The sequence below is a fragment of the Lactuca saligna genome, chromosome 4 (assembly GCF_052625555.1).
Source record: "Lactuca saligna cultivar CGN05327 chromosome 4, ASM5262555v1, whole genome shotgun sequence".
Classification (NCBI taxonomy): Eukaryota; Viridiplantae; Streptophyta; class Magnoliopsida; order Asterales; family Asteraceae; genus Lactuca; species Lactuca saligna.
In genome coordinates, this window is record NC_136420.1 from 110,541,502 (window position 1) to 110,563,886 (window position 22,385).

The following is a 22,385-nucleotide window of genomic DNA, read 5'->3' on the forward strand; positions in this document are numbered from 1 at the left end:
CCACATCCAAGGGAAGGTGAAGGGGGTGCTGATTTTGAGACAACTGGGGAAGCCGTTCTAGGTGAAATCAATGGGAAATCGGTCATGAAGGAGCCCAAAGGGAAGTTGTTGAAATCAGTTGTGGAGTTTGTGCCAACAAATGGATACGTGGACTCGTCAAAACGAGCATGACGGGTAATATAGATACAAGACTTAGTCGGATCTAGACACCAAGAGCCTTTATATTGTGATGAGTATCCCATAAAGACACACGGTATGCTACGAGGAGTGAGTTTGTTAGTGGTATAGTCCCAAAGATTTGGAAACACACGACATGCAAAGGTATGCAAGTTTCCATACGTCGGTTGTCTAGAAAAAAGAACTTCAAAAGGAGACTTGCCATCTAATACCGGAGTGGAAGTCGGTTAATAATATAATAGCTGAGCTAAAAGCATCTACCCAATAAGTTGGTGGAACATAACCATTAAAAAGCATAGCTAATCCTGTTTCAACAACATGTCGATGCTTCCGCTCAACCCGACCGTTTTGTTGAGGGGTGTATGGACATGACAAGTGGTGGAGCTGTCCATTTTCTTCAAGTAGGTGACGAACATAATGATTGACAAACTCAGTGCCCCAGTCACTTTGAAAAATTTTGATTTTTCTTGAGAATTGTGTTTGTACAAATTTCATGAATTTTGAGAAGATAAAATGGAATTCAAATTTCGCTTTTAACGGATATAACCAACCAAAATGAGAATAACCATCCACAAACAAAGCATAATATCGATATCCATCAACAGAAAAAACTAGGGATGGCCCCCATAAATCACAATGAACCAAGTCAATTGGATATAAAGCCCATTTTTCATTAACGTCAGAAGATAATCGTTGTGCCTTAGACATTTGACAAGACAAACACAAAAGAGGTTTAGGTAGTAAAGAAGTGACAGATAACCTCCCCATTTTATTTAAAAGAAAAATAGTATCAAGAGTCATATGACCCAACCATAAATGCCATAACCCAAATGAAGCCTTTAAGAATGAAGCAGCAACAAGGGCTTGAGGACAGGAATGGAGCACATATAACCCGCTTTCACATCGGCCTTGGGCTAGGACTTGTCTCGTGGAGTGGTCTCGAATATAGAAATTGGGATGGGAAAATAACACATCCAAATGATTATCAGTGGTCAATTTACTAACAGAAAGTAAGCTTTTTGTTAGGCGTTGGACAACCAACACATCATTCAAATGAAATTGATTGTGAACCAAAGTATGACCAATATGGGAAATAGGAAGCGCATTACCATTCCCAAATGTGACATTGGTAGGAAACAAATGTGTAGTACCCGGAGTGACCGTATCCGAGGATGATGTCATATGGTCAGTAGCCCCGGAACCAACATACCAATCTGGTTGTGAATGAGCAACAGGGCATTGAGCATGAAAAGCATTTGCAATACCGAGATCGGGTGTAGTAGGTTTAGCAACAAAACTTGAAAGTTGAGGGCAAACATTGGCATAGTGACCATTAGTATGACATAGTTGACAGTAGGGAGGTCGCCTACCACATCCCCGACCACCATTTGAACCGCCTTGTGAAGGCTAGTGCGAGTTTTATTTGAGGGGGCAGTAGAGGGGAGAGTCGCAGAGAAAGCAACAGCAGTGTAGGTGGAACCATGAAGTGATTTCAAGAACAACTCATGACACTCTGCTTGAGCCAAAAGGTCATGAAAGGAAGGCACCGGCCGAGTGGTTCTCACAGCAGTTGAAAAAGTTTCAAACGAGGGCCTTAACCCGCACAGGAACCAATGTAACTTGTCCGGGTCATCAACGGGATGTCCTATGGCCGCCAACTGATCACAAAAGCCCTTAAATTTACGGGCAAAATCAACAATTGTAGACACACCTTTTACCGATTGACGAAGTTAGTTATGCAAGTTCTGGATCCTTGCAACAGAAGAGTTGTTGTATGCAGTCTTAAGCGCCATCCATATGAGGCGAGCAGATGGAAGGCCGACAATCTTAGTAACGGCCTCCTCAGAGAGGGAGGCATGAAGGATAATGACAGCTCGTTGATCATCAATTGACTAAGTGGTATAGAGAGGATTAGGGTTGGACTTGCCATCAATTAGAACTTCAGGAGATGGAGCGACTGTAGAATCGTCAATGTGAGTAAGAAGGTTCTGATAAGCAAATAGGAGTAGCATCTGATTTTTTCATAGAAGGTAGTTTGAAGGAGATAACTTGATGGTGATCATATGAAGGAGGGTATTCATGGGGAGGGTATGATCTACGGAGGAGGAAGACACAGTCGTCGGAAAAGAAAAGTGAAGAAGAAAGAGATTTCTGCGGAAAGAGGAAGCATAAGAGGTGAAAAAGAAAGGTCATAGGGAACCGGTTGATACCATGTGTGAATAGGTAATTGGAAAACCCATGTCCCAATACGTGCGCATCTGAACAATATATATTTAAAAAGTTTACAATTTGCTATACAAAGAAATAAAGAATTGCAACAAAGGACAATCAAGAATAAATGAGAAATAATCAATTTATAGTAACACATATAAAGAGAAATCACTTGAGCAAGAGTATCTTGTTTAAAGAGAATAGGAAATATTCTTCAAGAGGCGATAACACTATATTGATTGAGTTGAAGCTTAAAATACAACAACAAATGAACTCATCCCAAAAAAGCCAATCGCTCAAGAATTGCAATTGCTGAAAAAGTTATATAAGCACCTTTTTAAGTAGTATTTTCTTTAATCTAAATGGATGAAGCAAATATGAAATTGGATGTAAGTACCAACTAAAAAGAAGCATGCCTTCAAACTTCATGTTTTTTAACCTATTAGTTGGGTTGTTGAGGTAATCCACTATTCCATCTTTAGTGTACACACAATCTTCTCCTTTGGTCTCAAGCAAAACATACATGCTCTATCTCATCATCTAGATAATACATAAAAAACATTAACATAAATTTAACCTTTTATTTCAAAGTACAATGACATGATAGGAAAAAAAATCAAAACTTCAATGCTATATTTGGAAAGTATAATGCTTTAATAACAAAAAGTTCAAAATACGGTGATGTATAGAAAGAAATAAAAGTAACATGCAATAATAAACAAATAAATGAAAATACATTGTTTAGCCCCTATGATTAAAGGCTTAATAATCCTTAATTGTTTTTATTATTGTTACTAATGAAACTTTTTTTTTCTGGATTAATATGCGTTTAGCTGGAGGTTTTATAAAAACAAATCTTTCCGGTAACCAACCTATTTACTCTTGGTTTTATGTAGATGCTGTTTAAAATTCTAAAAATATGATTTTTTTTTTTGAATTTCTATAAAAGCAAATTGTAGGAAGCGATTGGATTTGTGAGACAGTTGTGCAATTGTCATTCCATTATATAGTTTTTTAAGTATCATACTTTTAAATCTTTGTGTTTCACCAATGTATGTGTTAGAAATTGGGTAGGTTTATGGTGGAGATCTGCATACCCCTTGTATCATGTAAAGAATTTCCGAATTGATATTTCTATCCTATGCTCACGTTACAAGAAACTCAATCTAGGATAATCCAAGGGAATACTTACGAATCTAGGCACAGAGAACGTAAGATAAATTGCTAGAAGATTCTTAGTTTTGGATGAAGAAAATCAAGAGCTAAAAGAGTGATAGTTTCTCCTTAAGAGGAGAGCCGTTTATATAGAAAAAGAAATGTAGGGTTGGCTGCCATGGTTTTTTTTTTCAAAAATAAGTCAAGAAAATACAGAATAAATGAGAAAATCAGCAGGATCCCAACCAGGGGTTCTGCCCCTTGGACCTCGCTTGGGCGCTGCCCCTTTGGAAACCTCGGACCCCGGGGCGCGGTCTCCGGACCCTTGACTTTTCGTCGAACTAGCTTCAAATTCGATCTTATACACGTATGCACTCTGCACATACCTGAACATATATTAGAGTATAAATTATGAAGCCCATTAGCTCACATGTAAGTTATAGTTACACAAAATGTACTGGTGACACTAAAATCACCAACAATACGGTTGAAAATTTCACAACTATTTTGAAAAATTGATAAAAATTGATATTTTGGAAGTGTTTTTCTATTGTTTAGTTGAAGTTAGTTAAAGATGCAAGTTGATGTCGTAGTTTGTTCCGCATTTAAACACTTTATAACCATTTTAAGATCTCTCCCTTTTCTTCTTTTTCGCATTATAAACACTTTATTTCTTTTCTTTAGGCATATTCATTTTTAAATGTAATAAATTTATGTTGATGAGTTTGATTAAATTGTTGTTGGAATTGCATTTTATATTATAATTCTAAAGGAATATATGATTTAGTTCGATTGGCAAAGATGGATGATAGATAAATGTGAAATGTTGAGATTGCCATTGGTGATTTGAGGGTTTAGAATTGATACTTGATAATCAATAATTACTATTGTGTAATTTAAGGTACTTGGTTTTTGCTCCTGGTAGTATTTTGGTTTCAATAAGTTTGTTGTTTAAGAAATATAAATGCGTATAGAGATATTTCTATATATTGAGATGTATGGTATAACTTAACCGTGCAACATCTTAAGTTTGATAATAGGGTAACAAAAGCTATGCCTTAAATTTTCAAATCAAATGTAAATTTAATGAAATTTCGTCAAAATCCTTTGGAAATCCGTCATAAATCCGTCATGAATCCATTGGCAATCCAACAAAAAGTCTGATAATTATGAATTTAATGTAAATTTGTCAATTTATTGATGGTTTTGTCATAGAAACTACCTATGAAAATTAGGTTTTCCTAGTAGTGTAGCAGCTAAAAATTTTGTACAATCTCTGACTTTTCTTTCTGTATCCGCCACTATATATATATATATATATATATATATATATATATATATATATATATATATATATATATATGTGTGTGTGTGTGTGTGTGACGGTTCACTTGAGACTAAAAAAGAATAGGTATCTTGAGATTTAAGCTCAGCCACATATATCTCATTTGCCGCTTTAACGCTCTAGCATACTAGCAATAGTAGGGTATGCCTAATCATAAATGATTATATGGTAGAGAGGTATAATTATATATAATTATACATGTTTATACGTCCATGCCTAATCATAAATGATTATACATATATGTTTGTTCACAAACTGAGTAATCATATATGATTATGAAAGCTAGTGGCAGATGAAGTGGTAGTGACATAGGTGGCAGTGATATAAGTGACAGATGTGATAGTAGTGGGGTCGGCTGGTGCTACAGGTGGTGGTACTGGTGGCGGCACTGACAGTTGTGGTGGTAGGGTTGGTGGCAGAGGAGAAAGGAATGGACGGCGGTATATAATCATTTATGATTATAATAGGCCGGTCGGACTAGTACGGCGGAGGGTTAGGACAGCAGATGTGAAATATGTAGCTGATAATAAATCTCAAGATCTCTCTTTCTCTCTCTCTCTTTCTCTCTCTCTCTCTCTCTCTGTATATATATATATATATATGACAAAAGTGATTATACCCATAAGGGTATATAAGATGGAGAGAAAGGAGAAACCCGAGTGGTGGGTAGATGACGATGGAGTAGAAACATCAACATGAGTAGACATCTATAGAGAAAAAAAGGAGTTTTAGTTAGATGACAATAATCGTTAATATTTAAACCATAATAAAACAATTAAGTCTATGATCCAGAATTTACAACTAAGAAAATGGATGTCGTAATCTTATTGCGCATTTATGAATGTAGGTAAAATCAATTTACCAATTTCGAACTACCAAATTACTAGATATTTTGAGATTCATTGAATCTATAAACGACATGTTTAATCTTAGATTATGCCCTTCTATTTGTGATTAGGATACCGAGGAGCACAAACTAGATGTGAATAACCATACAAATATGCTTACCACTCTCTATTTCATTTTTCATCTCATTTTATTATGACGCTTAGCCACATGCTCTCCAAGTCAATGATAATTTTCAAGATGCTCATCATTACTCTTTATAATCACTATTTGTGTGCCGGTTAACCACAGACGGTCCACTAACTACTATAAAGTATAATGCACAATTTTTTGGATTAGTATACTTTTCACATTTTCCTAAAGTAACTATAGTGGGATTTTATAAAAGGTTTAGTTACTTTTTATAATATTATACTTATTAATGATATTATGTCCTATCAAATCCTCTCGGCTAACGAGCCTCCACCAAACAATGAAGCGGTATGTTAAAGTGGACACCCATTCAATTACCATTTTGTTGGCAGTTTCCTTTTACCTTTCTTATAGTTCAACTTCGTGAATGAGGCGTAGATTTGACTGACTTTGTATTATACATATAGTATATATTAAACTTTTAATAGTATATATATATATATATATATATATATATATATATATATATATATATATATATATATAAAATTGAACTTTTTTAAAATACCAAATTTAAATTAAATTTTCAAAATTAAGATTTAATTTAATTTGGAATAAACTAATCAAATTTAATCTTTATATTTTAATTAACAATTAATTAAATTAGTTTAAATCTTATAATGATTAAATAATTATTTACTATTAACTACTAATTAAATAATTTAAGTTTAATCCTAATCCCTTCCTAACTAGATTTTAGAAAATTCAAGAGGGTTATCAAATTTTATTTAAATTTCCTATTTTGAGCAATTTAAAATTATAATTATCAAATAAGGAAACCCTAGGAATTTTGAAAATTAGGGTGGAGGCCAGGGTTTCAAGAACGCTAGCCTAAGTTGAAATTTTGGTCTCTTAGGGCTTAATTCTATAAACCCTAATCTTGATATATTCAACTATTATGCAATTCAATTGAAGACATACTCTCTGTTACAACTGATGGGTTTTGTAGATAACAAAAATCATATTTTTGGCGAAGAAGTTAAATCCCTAAGTTCACATACACCTTAAGGATCTAGGTTTTCACTATTGAATGCAATAATCAATTTGGATATAAAGAACCCTAATGTTGCCCTAGTATTTTCAAAATAAATAAAAGGGTAATGAAAACATTCCTTTTGATTATGCTACAAGATAATCAAAGTAGAATCCTTCTTGAGATTGCTTGAAGCTAGCACCACAAGTGTCGTGCCTCTAATGGTTCCCACCCAACCCTAGAGGGAGAGGGAGAGAGAGAGAGAGAGAGAGGCAACAACTTCAAAATTTTGGCCTTGGCTTGTTACGAGGGAGATGATGAAATTGTCAAGGCAAGGGAGGTCTTTATAAAGCTGAAGGAAACTTGGGGCCAAATCTAGGGTTTTGGGGTAAGCCCTAGATTAATTAATATAATAATCAAATTGCCTTATCTCCTCATACCTTACCCCATGGATGAAAATTCTATGCTTATCCTAGCCAATTTTTGTCCACCTCATTCCATGTGGTTCTAGAACCTTCCAACTTCAACTTTCAATAAATAACCAAACAATCTCTACACTTTTAATTAATCGAATTAATCCCAAAATTAGTTCTAATTAATTTATGTTTAATTATTCAGTAACTATTACTATTTCTAATTAATATATTATTCTCATAACATATTAATAACACTATGCTGATATCTAATTAATTTATTCATCACATAATAAATTAAATAATTAGTCTCTCTGTCTCTCTCTCTCTCTCTCTCTCTCTTTCTCTCTCTCTCTCTCTCTATATATATATATATATATATATATATATAGATATATAAAGTCATCCTATTCAAGTGGTAGGTTTGAGGGCAACACAAAAGGACTTTGCTAATCATTCAAGATTATACTAATTTAGTTAGTGGCTTAGACACCTTGAAGGGTCTAGTCTGTGGTTTCGTCTAGGCTTTCTATTGTATAAGGTCCATTGAGTCATTTTTATGTATTTGGGGGGGGGGGGGGGTTTGTTTGGGAGTTTACAACCAGGGTTGGTGTTTACGGCATATGTCTTCTATATATAGGGCTTGTCTAGGTCATTTGTTTGGTTGTTCATCTAGTGTTCATGGCCAAGTGTATTCGAGTTGTACCAGACGTTTTAACATATAAACGTGTGCAAGCTTGATTTAATTCTTCTTTTACTCCAATTCTTATTATATTGATTGATTGATTGCTTGATCATTGGTTAAGATCCATTTTCAGGACCTTACAATTGGTATCAGAGCAAAACCGGTGTCAACACATTTTTCAATCAAGTTTTCGGCCAAAGGATATTAACTTCATCACTTTTCAAGATTGCTTTTAGTGATTTTGTTACTAGAGGGGATCGAATCTGCTCAAATCACCATGACAAATGTGAAACACCCAACCATTCTTCACCCATATCTAAATTTTCTCCATTAAATCACTTCTAAGTACCAGTATCCCTTGAGGCTCGAGTATAAAATAACTCGACTAACGGTTACCAAAAAAATTTGTGTTCATGATCTTGGAAGTCATTGTCACCATGATTCTAAGTGAATCCCAAAATTTGAAATCCATCTATTTCTGAATTGACGGTGAACATTTTAATGTTCTCGATATTTTCACCCATGAAGTTGATGGATAATGGTTCATACCTGGTGTGACACTGTACAAAATGCCAGTTAAACGGTTTCTCTCTAAGAACTGTCGTATTTAAGGAATTGGAAGTCTGAAACTATACAGATTGTCAAATTAGTTTTGTCAGCTTTCTTTACCTAAGAATTGTCACGACACTAGGGCGATTCACCCGACAAGGAAACAGATATCGATGAATGTCTCGCCAAGGGCCAAGTTAACTTGTTAACTTGAAAAACTGCATTGAGATCTTTGATCAAGTATATACATGGGCTAACATCAAACTAGCCATGAGTAGTTCTCCGATACTTAACAAATCGTTGTGTGCTCCTCCGTGTTCACACAGATGCTGCTAGTAGTCTCTTTCATAGCCAAGGTTACATCCTTGAACAACTGTGGTGAGAAGGGTATTTATGATTCTGTGATCCATAACGACTTTTTAGTCATGATTACTTTTCAAGGCGCAACGGTGATCATTAAAGAATTATAATTCGAAGAAACAAGAAGTGAATATTATCTTTCGACATTCAAAATTTCAACCCTAGAAGCAAGGTGAAGTTGTACTTGAAGTTATGTGATGAATTTCTGTGAAGTCTCCTCAATTAATTTGCTACTATTTATGAACCTGCTAAAATGATCTCGAAGCATTGGTCTCTCTGTTATTTTCTCTAAAGTATTTCAAAGTTGAAAGTGCTGATTTTCAAGAACCTTTACAAGATGCCTCATATGCCGAATGTGCGTTCAAAGTCAAATTTTGAAGAAAAGTCCAACTATTCAAGATGAAGACATTCATGCGGAAACTTATATGTTCATTTTGAAGTTGTGAAGAAATCAAAGATAAAATCTGAAGCCAAGAACAAAGCAAAGATTGTTAGGACATAAGAAAAAAAGCTATAAACCAAGGGAGAGATTGTTAGGTCATAAATTGTGTTTTATACTTTTCTTTTCATAAGCTATTAGAGTTCTTGGTCTCGGACCAAAAACACCATGTTTTGGTGTTGTTTGGAACACAATTGCATGTGAATTCGGTTAGGCTTAATGTTGCTTTGTTTGGGTTTTGGGCTTGGGCTTTGTTATTAGGTTTAGGTATAAATAGTGTTATCTTATCCTTGTAATGAGCGAGGGATGTTTTTGGGGCTGCCAGATGCTAGGAACATGATTTAGAGAGAAACAAGAGAAAACCAAGTGTAATCAAGTATCTTATGTACCTGACTATTCATCAATAATAGTGTACATTGAAGATTAACCTTTGTGTTCTTATTCTATATTTCGTCTTGTCTAATTCAGTTGATTGGGATTCTGCACCTTCAAGTGAACCCGATTGATACATCAAAGCATTTTTAGGACTTACAGATCGCTACACAACCATTGCTGAGATGGTTGCTGATGCAACCTCCGTAGCCATGACAGCTGCAGGTGGTGGGATAGGGTAGGTCTTTCAGTATTAGGACTTCAATAATACAACACCCATATTTTTGATGGAGTTCAGGACCTTATCGCGGACATGAGGTGGCTATCTAATGGGAGGGATGTTCTCTACTTGCTCATGCCCTGCTGATGAGAAGGTCAGGTGTGCTCAGAACCTTCTAAGGTCCGGAGCGAACGATTGGTGGAGACTAGTTACATGATCGTATTCTACTGAGCAGAGGGCTGTTGTATCTTGGGATTAGTTCATGGAGATGTTTCGTACTCGCTACGTTCCACGGGTCGAGCAAGAGAGGTTGGATCATGAGTTTTTAGACTTAAGGCAAGGATCAGAGTCGGTGACAAAAATCAACCGGATGTTTACTGAGAGGGATATATTTTGCCCTGAGTTTGCTTCAGATCTGGATCAGATGAACCGTTATATGAACATGCTCAAGACGGATATCAAACAGTTTGTTTCTACCTAGCGGTGTAATTCGTTGCTGGAGTTGTAGGAGGGGGCAGACGGTACGAGCTTGAGATAGAGATTCGGTTAAGGGAGCAGAGGCCGACCCTAACACATTCACAACCGGTGCCAAAGCAGCTTAAAGCCACTGTTCTAGGTCTGCAGGTCAATGAGGCCGCACTTGTGGGAAGTGCGGAAAGGTTGATGATGAGGTATGTCGTTCAGGAGGGGTATCCCACAAGTGTGGTAGGGAGGGGCACTATGCGATGGATTGCTGTGAGTTAGCCCTAATTCTGGGGTGGAGGATGTCATGTAGAGTATCATAACAATGCATAATAGTAAAGACAAGCAACAACATCCATTGCATTAGTATAATAATTGTAATACAAGCATGTTCTATACAGTTTGTTAGACACCAAAAGTATAATCAAAATAAAAGATGAGTCTTGTATGTGCTCCATCTTCTCAAAAGCTGCATTTGTACCTGTCTACTAATGACCTGAGAATAAAAGTTATTTTTAAAACGAGTATCAACATAAAGCTGGTGAGTTCACAAGTATTTAGTGTCATTGCTTGTATGAAAGTGTTTCAAATCATGTAATATAAGAGCTATTATCAAGGTTTGAAAATAGTATGATCCCTAGAAAATCCTATATTTTCCAGCAAAAGTAGTCTTCTACCAAGACTCGGTTATTTGTATGTTTGATCCTTTCAAAATGTAAAAGTTTTCCCAGTGAAACTATCAGTATGAAAATATAGTTTTAAATTTCGTTCATATAAAGTAATTTGGAAAATAATGTTTTACCCCAGCAGTGTCACTGCTAGTTGAATGTAATAAAGATGCAAAATCTAGGTAGTATTAAGTGTATAATACACCTCGGGGAGTCCGTTTTACCTTTAATTCTTAATGTGTTAATTAAAGGTCTGAATGTGAACTCGTATGTAACCATGCTGATTGACGATCACTACTAGAAAAAAGACCTTTAATGACGCGCAAACAATGACACGCGCTGATAGACGATACGCATTTGTGCGTGCCCTAAAAAATAATGTCAGTTTTGAAAAATATGAAGGATAGAGGGCACCGCATTTGTGCGTGCCCTAAAATTAGTGTCAGAAAAGAAAAAAAAAGAAAATGCGGAGGGCATCTTTCATAAAACGTGTGTCATCTAAGAGTGTTGCTTTATAATTTTTTAATGAAACATGCGTTTTAAGCGGGATTTCACCCGCCTATATTGGATCCCAAAGATTAAACCCCCCCTCCCCCACGCCTCTTCCGATTAGCAAGAAAAAGCCCTAGGGCATTGGTCTTCATAGCAGCATCGCACCACCACCCAACCTCTGATCTCGCACCGCCAACTGTCTCCGACAATCTTCTCCAACCATTTGGGAGAAGTTGTTTCCAAACGTTTCAACATTTCATTACGTTTGACTAGCTTCTAAACCAATTTTCCCTTCCATCTTATGAAGACATCCTATTTTTCTTCTTGATCGATTCCCCCCTTCTCCTCTAATTACTTTCTCGGCTTCTCCCCTGACTTACAACAAGAAAACCCTAGTTCTTTACTTTAACTCGTTTCGCAAGATCAAGCGCTTACAACCATCATCTATGAAAGTACGTCTGTCTTCTTCCTCTTACAATCGTTAAGCCCTAACACCGAAAATTGAAAGTCAATTGACCCTCCGTTCGAAGAAAAAGGTAAGAATTTTCCTTTATTTATTCCATTCTGTTACTTTGACCTCATATTCTTCTATTCTTCGTCTTTTTTCTTCCAAATTATCAACTCTATCCCTATACTGTGTTTTCTTTAAATGGAGAACTATTCAATTTAGGTCTTGATTGCAATTTTCTCCACGAAGCCCTTCTTCAGTAGTAAGCTTTTTCTTCTTTTTCTGAAGGACCAATGCCCTTCTTTAGTGATTTCAAGATTGATGTAAGTATCAATGTTGAATTCATCTTTTTCCGATTGCTTTTCCATCTCAGAATGCAAATAGGTCTGGAACTTTACAGCATCTGTGATTTTAAGGGATGAACTTTCTTTTAAAGACCTTGCAAATTCCTTCTCACTTTTTGATTTTCCACTTAGAACTAAGACAACAGGTTGTTGGGACTCCATGTTTGCTATAAAAAATCACGATCCAGTTAGTATACACATATCATAAACACTGGATTCTACAATCTTAGATGATAGTGATACTTAAATTCTAATACTTAAATTGGTGTGTTTAAGAATTTGTAGGTCCCACATGAAGGAACAATGTGTGATCTGTTAAGGTCGGATCCAGATGATAGATGCGGGTAGGGGTTCTCTCCACATGGGGCTGGGTACACATTCGGACAAGACATCGCGTCTCACTTCAACTATACAAATGGGCTTACTCTCATCTCCAGAGCTCACCAGCTTTTCATGGAGGGTTTCAACTGGTGTCATGTATATTTACTTAATTAGCCCTCCATCCCTCTATCCCTCTTTAATGATAATTATTAATAATTTTCTGATTGATATTAGGACAAGAATGTGGTGACAGTGTTCAGTGCACCAAACTACTATATGACAGTGTTAATATCAGTTTCCCTGTTCTTTTTTATACTTGATGCACCTTTGATGTATCAAGTTGCCTATGTTTTCCTTGTCATATCTGATTTTTGGAAGAGTATGAAACGAGGAATGGGCATGGTTATGTTCTTTATGCACAGTGCTTCTTACTTCAAAAACATATTTGGATTAGTATGACCTCATTGGCAAGCTGCGTTCTATTAAGCATTATCTTCTTCTGGATCAGGTTAAATTTTGATTGTTGTGTTTTTGTAGTTTAAATTTTTTGAAAACACCAGTGGTGGTAGCGATGATGGTAGTGGCACTTTCTTTTTGTTATTTTTTTTTCAGAAAGATTACTTTAGCCATGACATGTGGAGTTCTTGGAATATAGATGTGGACCCAAATCTAGGTAAAACGTATTTTGTATAACTGGAAAGTTTTTTCTTTACAGATTAATCATCATCTAAAAATGAAAAAAAAATGAAAATTATAAGAAAAAGAATTATATCAATATTATTTATCTTCTATCTTCTATATTCTGTAAAAAATGAAAAAAAGTGTAATTCATATTTAATTACATGTACTTTATAGCTTTTGCTATTGTTTGGGCAAAACTTGAGCATAAAGGATTTCATTCCAACTATCAAGAACACCAGCTAAACACCAATAACCAATGGAATCATGGAATGGAAAAAGGAAGGAATGAAATAAAATGAGTTTTATATATTTTATGTAAATACAATTACTTAATTATGTACATAATTTTAATTAAAATTAACGAACCATTACATTACTTTCCAGATTCCATCATATACGAGACACCACCTAAATGAGGTCTTACGTTCAAATGTTTGTGGACATTGTGGACTACTTTGTTGGCACTGCTGTAGGGGTGGATAGCAATCTCCATGAAGAAGCTGACTTAGTTGTTGAACATGGAAAACCGGTAAATGACCATAACACCCCTGATCTAAATTTTCCAGACACTGTTGTCCCTGGCATGCCTGAATTTGATCGGAAACTTGGTGCACCTGCAAAAAGGTTCAGCCCACCATCAGCAGGGGATTGTTCGACCTTTTCTCATATACCTTTTAATTCGGTTATGGTGCGTGTTTGTTTCGTTGTCAATTTCATTCCTCTTTTTTATTGAAAGACCGAAATACCCTTATTATTACTTTAGATAAAAAATTTGTTAACAAATCCCATTTTGTTTTATCAAGATGGCTCCGTTGGTGACCTTGCAGAAGAAGGTGTATATGTCAATACTAAGAAGAGAGCTTCCTAAGCTTCTAGGATTGTCTTTTGGAACTTGTAGTCATCAATCCTTGGAGAATATTGTGAGCCAACATCTCTCCTTCTATGCTTACTATCATGAACATTTAGCAGGTAAACATTTTGTCATGGCTTGTTAGTTTTTTTTTACCAAAATTAGACAAGGGTAAATTAGTCATTTTTCATAAATTTGATTACTGGACAAAAAGTGCTATAAATCATTGCATTAGGGACTTAAAATGAAAAAAAAAAAGATTCCTTTTGGACCGTATTCAAAGAACACAATATAGTACAGGGACCAAAAATATAAATTACTTGAGAAGTAGTATTTGATTGTTTGTGTTAATGCAGGTTACACAACTACGTAAAGCAGGTAGTCATCCTCACCTCTTTGCTGGTATAGAGCCAGAACCATATGAAGAGGGTGAACACTTGGTTCAGGTATAAAAAATATATCATCTCTATTAATTTATAAAATCATACAAAATGTTAGTAATAAATTTGAAACCTTTGTGATTTCTTTCAGGCAAGTGGAAAACTGGTAGTCTTAGACCAGCTACTTCAGAAGCTACATACGTCTGGACACCGTGTTCTTCTGTTTGCACAGATGACACATACACTTGATGTCTTACAGGTTTACTTCATTATCTTTTTATAAAAAAACTGCCAGCTGTCAGTTGTGCTTATGTATATCCATCTGTTATTATTTAAACTTAAACTTTTTTGGAAAATTTTGAAATACAAGACTATATGGAGTTGAGAAAATACCCTTATGAGCGGCTTGATGGATCCATCAGAGCTGAAGAGCGGTTTGCTGCAATACGGAGTTTTAGTCGAAAGTCCGGAATTGGAAATTCCAATTCCGAAGCTGATTCCGACTCTGCATTTGTCTTCATGATTTCCAGCAGAGCAGGGGGTGTTGGGCTGAATCTTGTAGCTGCTAATACTGTGAGCTTTGCAATACTAACATCTATGGAGCAGGGTGTTTAATTATGATCTTTGCAATATGGAGTTTTTCTAATTTTCACAAAATCAATTAAAAATATTTTAAGCTGTTAATTAAGGACATCAAAATATTATGTCTAAGTGATGACCATACAAGGGCCCTAGGCAAATTTTTTTGGAACTTGAAGATATTATTACCAAAAAAAGCATAATGTGATTAGCTTGCAATGTATTGGAAAAAGTGATTGCATGTGCATGGCTTTGAGACAATTCCTTATTTGGGTATCACATCTCCCACTTAGATTGCAAAAATTTCTGGAACTTGGTTGTTGTTGTACCCATAAGCCACGAAGGTATATGAATTTTATTTCCAATTACTCAATGACGACTTGTTGTGTTTCAAATGAGATCTCACTGTTATTACAATATCACCCATTTGATGATACAGGTGACAAGGGAACGAGCATTGAGAAATTGGGTCTTTGAGGAAACTGCTGGAAACATTCATAGGGAGTTTGGATCTGGCTATCCTGGAGGTGAAATAACTATTGCTGCTTTTTATTATTAAAGTAGTTCAACAGCCATGGAATGTGATCATACAAATTTTCCTACTGTATCTATGTGATATTGTGATTATTTCATGAATTTACCTGTCCAAGTGTAAAATGTTTGGGGTTTTGCTTCATTTTGTGTTTTCTAAGTAGATTTTTACACTATTGTTGGATGAAAATACCCCTGCTGTTTGTTTCCTCTATTCTTTATTTTTAAGATGTTTTTGGACAAACAATTTATTGTGTTTTATAAGCAGATTTCAAGAATATAAAACAATTTAGGTAATCAGAACTTATGATCTTCATTTGTCTCCTATGTGTTTATAATTTTGTCTAGAACTTAAACTTTTTCATAAGTTCTGATTACCTAAATTGTTTTACCTAAATTGTTTTATATTCTTGAAGATGTTTTTGGACAAACAATTTAAGATGTTTTTGGACAAAATTATTTGTTTGTTGTTTGTTTCTTTTTGGACAGTCATATATAGACTGATGTGGTTGGTTGATTTGTTATTAAAAAGCTTAAATTGTTATATATAGACTGATGTTAAATTGTTTGTTTTTATTATATATAGACAGATACTAAGTTGTTTGTTTGTTTGTTTGTTTATTATATAACAATCTAGAAAGATACTAACTGATGTCATATATAGACAGATACTTAGTATCTGTTTCATTTTGACTTAATGGACTTAATGACTCAATCAAAATCCTCTTACAATCTAGAAAAGGAACAAGCTTTATCAAGATAGACATCATCATTTACGTATGTTAAGGGGAAAAAAGGAGAAAGGGCATACTTAGTTTTTAGTTTTGACCTTGTTTTTTTTAATAAATTACAGGTGGTTCCATTGTTAATGAAAGCTATCCTCTTACAAACTTATGCAGGTAACAATATTGTTCATAGCTGGGTTGTTAATGTTCCTGTTTGTTTTCATTTATGCAGGTAACAATCTTGTTGAAAGGACTTATGAATCAGATATTAATGGTAACAAGTTTAACACTCGAGTCCATACGATTAGATGTTAATGGTAACAAGTTTAACACATGTGTCTTTGTTATACATACAAATTAAATGCACTGGATTGTATTTTTTGTATATGGTATTTTATTTTATATTATGCAATGGATTGTATTTTTTATATATGATATTTTATTTCTATTATGAGAGATTAAATGCAAATTTAATTTATAAATTGATAAATATATATATATATTTTTTTTAAAAAAAAATTAAAATTACGATACGCAAAAATGTGTGTCGTCTTCCTTTATGACAGGGCCTTCCTTGATACGCAATGCGTGTCGTAAATGCGCGTCGTCTATAGACGACGCGCAAAAGCGCGTCGTCTCTCTTTATGACAGGGCCTTCCTTGACGCGCATTTGCGCGTCGTCTGAGCGTTTTACGACGCGCAATGAGCGTCGTAAAAGGCCTTTTTTCTAGTAGTGGATCGAATAACAGATGACCCTCCAGGTCATACGTAGCATGGTGACATTTTGTCACCCCTGGGACTAGTCGGCTCGAACTGTAGCTAGCAGTCTGGATGTGGGAGTGTCTGTCCCGTATAGATCTATACACATAATGCCCACTCTCCCTCCAGGAGACTCTGGTTACATGGTGATCGCACAGTGAAGTGTCGTATCGAGAAGTAGTATGTCACATTCTATTTTAGTGTATTCTCTTGTATTAGAGTATAATGTACTTCTTGGTATAATGTATTGAGTGTTCTCTTTTATAGTATATAGTATTCTCTTCGTATAGTATTTAGCGTGTATAGACTCATAACTGTAGTAAGTGTCATGGTAATAATAGTAATGAGCGGTAATCCTTAACTATACCTATTATAGTTAAATAGAGATGTTAGCTGTATGCCTTTGATACACAAAGGTATTGAACTGAGGTGAAGACTTTTATATCCAACACAAATATATGTAATATATAACTAATAATTCAACGATAGTCGGACAGATAACAGGATACCCTAAGTCCACAATCAAACAAGAACAGGAAGTAAGGTGAGTTATCAGTTCTAAGTCCTTCAATTCTTACTTATATAACTATATTGGTGTAGATATGATTTAGTAACAAAAGAAATTTAAAAGAGTTGGAAATAGTTTTATAACAATTTAACATAAAAATAAGTTTGATAAACATTTAAAACAATTTTGTTAGCAAAGCCGTTAAAAGTATAGAAAGTCCTTTTGGTTGTAAGCTATAAATCACATGTGATTGGTACTATAACTTTGTTTGATTCAACTTTCATTCCCCCCATAAAAGCATTTAAAAACATTTAAAAGGTTGATTAAGGGGTATGAACTCACCTGTAGTGAGTGATGCGACGGTAGGATCGATTTAGGAGGTTGAGTGTCAATTGTGGACTTGAGCACAAACGGATCCTGTTAACCATATCATGACATATATATATATATATATATATATATATATATATATATATATATATATATATATATATATATGTGTGTGTGTGTGTGTGTGTGTGTATGTATGTGTGTGCAATTAGGGTTTGGAATAACTAATTATTGCATTGGGACCAATTTAGGGGCTAGTAAACACTTATTATGAAGTGTTATAACCATATAAGATTGTATATGAGTGGTGTATGAATGTACAAGGGAGTGTATGGTTAAAATGCACAACAAATGTGTGTGTGCGGACACGGTGTGTGGCCAGGAGGCGTGTACGGTTGCACAAGGTGTGTGCGGCCGTACATACTTGAAGATCATGGGAAATGACGTTTTTCAGGTATATGTTCAAGTGTTCTTGGCCTATAAACAAGTTATACATGCATTATAGAGGCTAGAAAAGGGTGATTAGTGTCCAAAAATTAGTGTGTGTTCTTGGTGTTCTTGATGATTTAACACCAAAAACGTGTTATCATGGCTCAAAGTGGGGAAGAAGGCTAGTCAAGGTCATGTAACAGTTAATCAAGGGATGAATCACTTACTTGCTTGAAGATTGGAGTGAAAAGTGGGATGACACTTGAGAGGATTTCGAGTTCAAGCTTGAACGAGTGGGAAAAGTGTTCAAAATGACTAAGTATGGTATATATAGATGAGAGTGTGTGGTTGGGATAGGTGTGTGGACGCACACACTTGTGTGTGGCCGCACACTCCATGTTTTGGAGTGCTTGGCCCGATTTTTCTTAATATGCATTGTGTTATCCTGTTTCTAGGTTCCTACCTTATTCGTATTACGTTTAGAATGCTCCAATAGACCCCCAAATAGTGTTAAAAGCTAACGAAATGGTTCTAACTTGGATTCAATAGGTCTCTTGTACAAGAAAGAAGTTTCGGGTTGTCATGGTAAGGCGGAGTCCCCGAGGGCTCAGGGTTACGCTTTTCAGATCACCGCTGAGGAGGCCAGAGTAGCACCAAATGTTGTAACTAGTATGTTTCTATCCCTTATCTTATTGATTATTATGTTCATATGTTTGTACCTCTGTTAGGTACTTTCTTAGTGAACTCCTTGCCTGCTCTTGTTTTTTTTGACGAGGGTGCGAGTTGGTCCTTTGTTTCTCGGTCTTTTTGTAGGGGGTTTTCTTTTCGCTTAGGGGGGTTGGAGTGTCTGTTGCTAGTTTCTATCACCAATGAACATGGGATTTATGGTTCTTCGATTTATCAGGGTTGCGTTCTGGAGATCTTTGGGGTATCCTTTCCGATCAATTTGATTCCTATTCCCATAAGGGGTGTCTGCGTGATTGTAGGTATGGATTGGTTGGTCCGTTTCGGTGGCATGATTGACTATGAGGGTCTGCATGTGGTACTTTGAGCCCTAGGTGGGGGAGAACTAGTTATTTACGGAGAGGGCACCAGGATGATTTCAGGGGTTTTCTCACTAGTATATTAAACACGGGTGTGCAGGTTATGTGGCTTATGTAGTGGATACGCAGGTTAGGGAGCATGTGTCGGTCGTTGATGTTCCAGTGGTTAGAGAGTTTGCTGATGTGTTTCCGAAGGTGTTACCCGATGTGCCTCCTATGAGGCAGGTCAACTTCAGGATTAACCTCGTGCCAGGTGCGGCCCCGATTGCCAGGGTGCTATACCGATTGGCACCACTAGACATGCTGGGGCTATCGTCTTAGTTGTAGGAGCTTCTTGGCAAGTAGTTCATCTGTCTGAGTAGTTCGTTGTGGGGAGCACCAGTTTTATTCATCAAGAAGAAGCATGGTTAACACCGGATGTGCATTGATTATCGGGAGTTGAAAAAGTTAATATTGAAGAACCATTATCCCCTTCCACGGATTGATGATCTCTTCAATCAACTCCAGGGAGCATTTTGGTTCTCTAAGATTGACATGAGTTCTGGGTACCATCAAATCAAGGTGAGGGAGGAAGAAGAAAGAAGACCGTGTTTCAGACTCGTTATGCACATTATGAGTTCATTGAGTTGCCATTCGGGCTCACCAATATGCCTACGATATTTATGGATTTTATGAATCGGTTATGCAGGCCGATGCTTGATCATTCAATTATCGTATTTATTAATAATATCTTGGTGTATTCCAACACCAGAGAGCACCATAGGGAGCACCTTCATGAGCTTCTGGAGGTGTTGAGGTGAGAACGACTTTATGATCAGTTCTCGAAATGTGAGTTTTGGTTACGAGAGGTTCAGTTCCTTAGTCATCTCGTTAACCAGGATGATATTTTGGTCGACCCGACCAAAATAAAGGCGGTGGTATAGTAGGAGGTTCTGAAATTTCCTTCAGATGTCAGGAGTTTTGGGGATTGGCAGGGTACTACCGGAGATTCATTCATGATTTCTCCAACATTGCAGCACCCCTCACTCGTCTGATGAGGAAAGGGATGCATTTTCTGGTGGGGCCCTAAGCAGCAATCAACATTTGAGACCCTTTGGCAGAGACTTTGTGAGGCCCTAGTTTTGACCCTCCCAGAGGGAATTATGGATTTGTGGTTTATTGTGATGCATTCATCACCGAATTGGGAGCAATCCTCATGCAGAGAGGACGGGTGATAGCTTATGCTACGCGGTAATTGAAGTTGCATGAGATGAGATATCCCATGCATGATCCGGAGTCAGGGGCAGTGGTCTTTTCCCTCTAGATTTGGAGACATTACCTTTATGGGGTTTGTTGTACTATCTAAACGGACCACAAGAGTTTGAGGCACATTATTGATTAGCCGAACCTGAACATGAGGCAACACAGTGGTTGGACGTAGTCAAGGATTATGACTACGAGATCCTTTACAATGCGGGTAAAGTGAATGTGGTAGTGGATGCTTTGAGCTACAAGTTGGCTTGACCACGTGTTGGGGCGTCATGCATGAGGATGTATGTGGATTCTCCAATTATGGGTTCGATTAGGGAGGCTCAGTCTGAGGGTGTTCGATAGGATAATTGGAAGATTAAGAGGATCAGGGGTGAGATTACCAGATTTGCTTTGGACAGTCGTGGTTTATTGACCTGTTGTGGTCGGGTTTGGGTCCTAATGTCTGGTGGGGCCAGACAGATTGTGTTGGAGGAGGCTTATAAGTCTCACTTTTCTATCTATCTGAGGGCTACCAGGATGTATCAGGATCTGAGATTGAGTTATTGGTGGCCGTGCATGAAGAGAGAGATCTTTTGGAACATTGAGAAGTGCTTGACCTACAAGATGGTCAAGGTCGAGCATCAGAGGCCGCATGACAAGTTGCAGCCTCAAGAGGTTCCCATGTGGAAATTGGACCAAATATCGATGGACTACATCACCAAGTTGCCGAAGACGGCAAAGGGTTTTGATACTATTTGGGTCATCGTGGATCGATTGACCAAGAGTGCCCACTTTCTGGAAATTCGGGAGAGCTCTTCGGTCTATGTTCGAGAAGGTGCCCACTTTCAGACTATGATGTTCGGTTCACCTCCCGATTATGGTAGAAGTTCCATGAGGAACTGGGCACGAGGTTGCATTTCAGCACAACTTATCATTCATAGACCGACGCCTAGAGTGAGCGGACCATTCAGACTCTTGAGGATATGTTGCGAGCATGCATTATTGATTTTCGTGGGAATTGGGCCTTCTACCTCCTCTTGTATAGTTCTTCTATAACAACAGTTTCCATTCTAGCACTGTTGCTCTGGATTTTGAGCTCTTGTATGGGCGGAGATGCCGTACCTCAGTCAGTTAGGGGAGGTCGGTCACAAGGTCATGAGGCAGACTGAGGTGGTCCTTCAGACTATAGAGATGATCCAATAGTTCATGCAAAGATTCTAGACTGCTCAGAGCCGGCAGAAGAGCTATGCCGACCGATGCTGATCTGAGTTGGAGTTTCAAGTTAGTGACATGGTGTTGCCGATGGTGTCACCTTGTAAAGTGTGATTCGCTTCAGGAAGATGGGGAAGCTAGGTCCCCAGTTTATTGGGTCGTTCCAGGTTATTCCTAGGGTTGGCAAGGTTACTTATAGACTGGAGCTTCCAGAGGAGCTCAGTTAGATTCATAGCACGTTTCACGTTTCGCAGTTGCGAAAGTGCATAGTGGATGAGGGTGCGGTGGTATCATGGGATGATGTTCAGGTCGATGAGCACATGAACTATATTGATAGGCTAGTAGCTATTCTAGAAATGAAGATAAAGGTTTTTGTGACATCCTCAATTTCACGGCCAGAAAAGACCAATTTGTTTATGCTTTGTTTCTAAAATCAGAGTAATCTTTTAAAGAAAA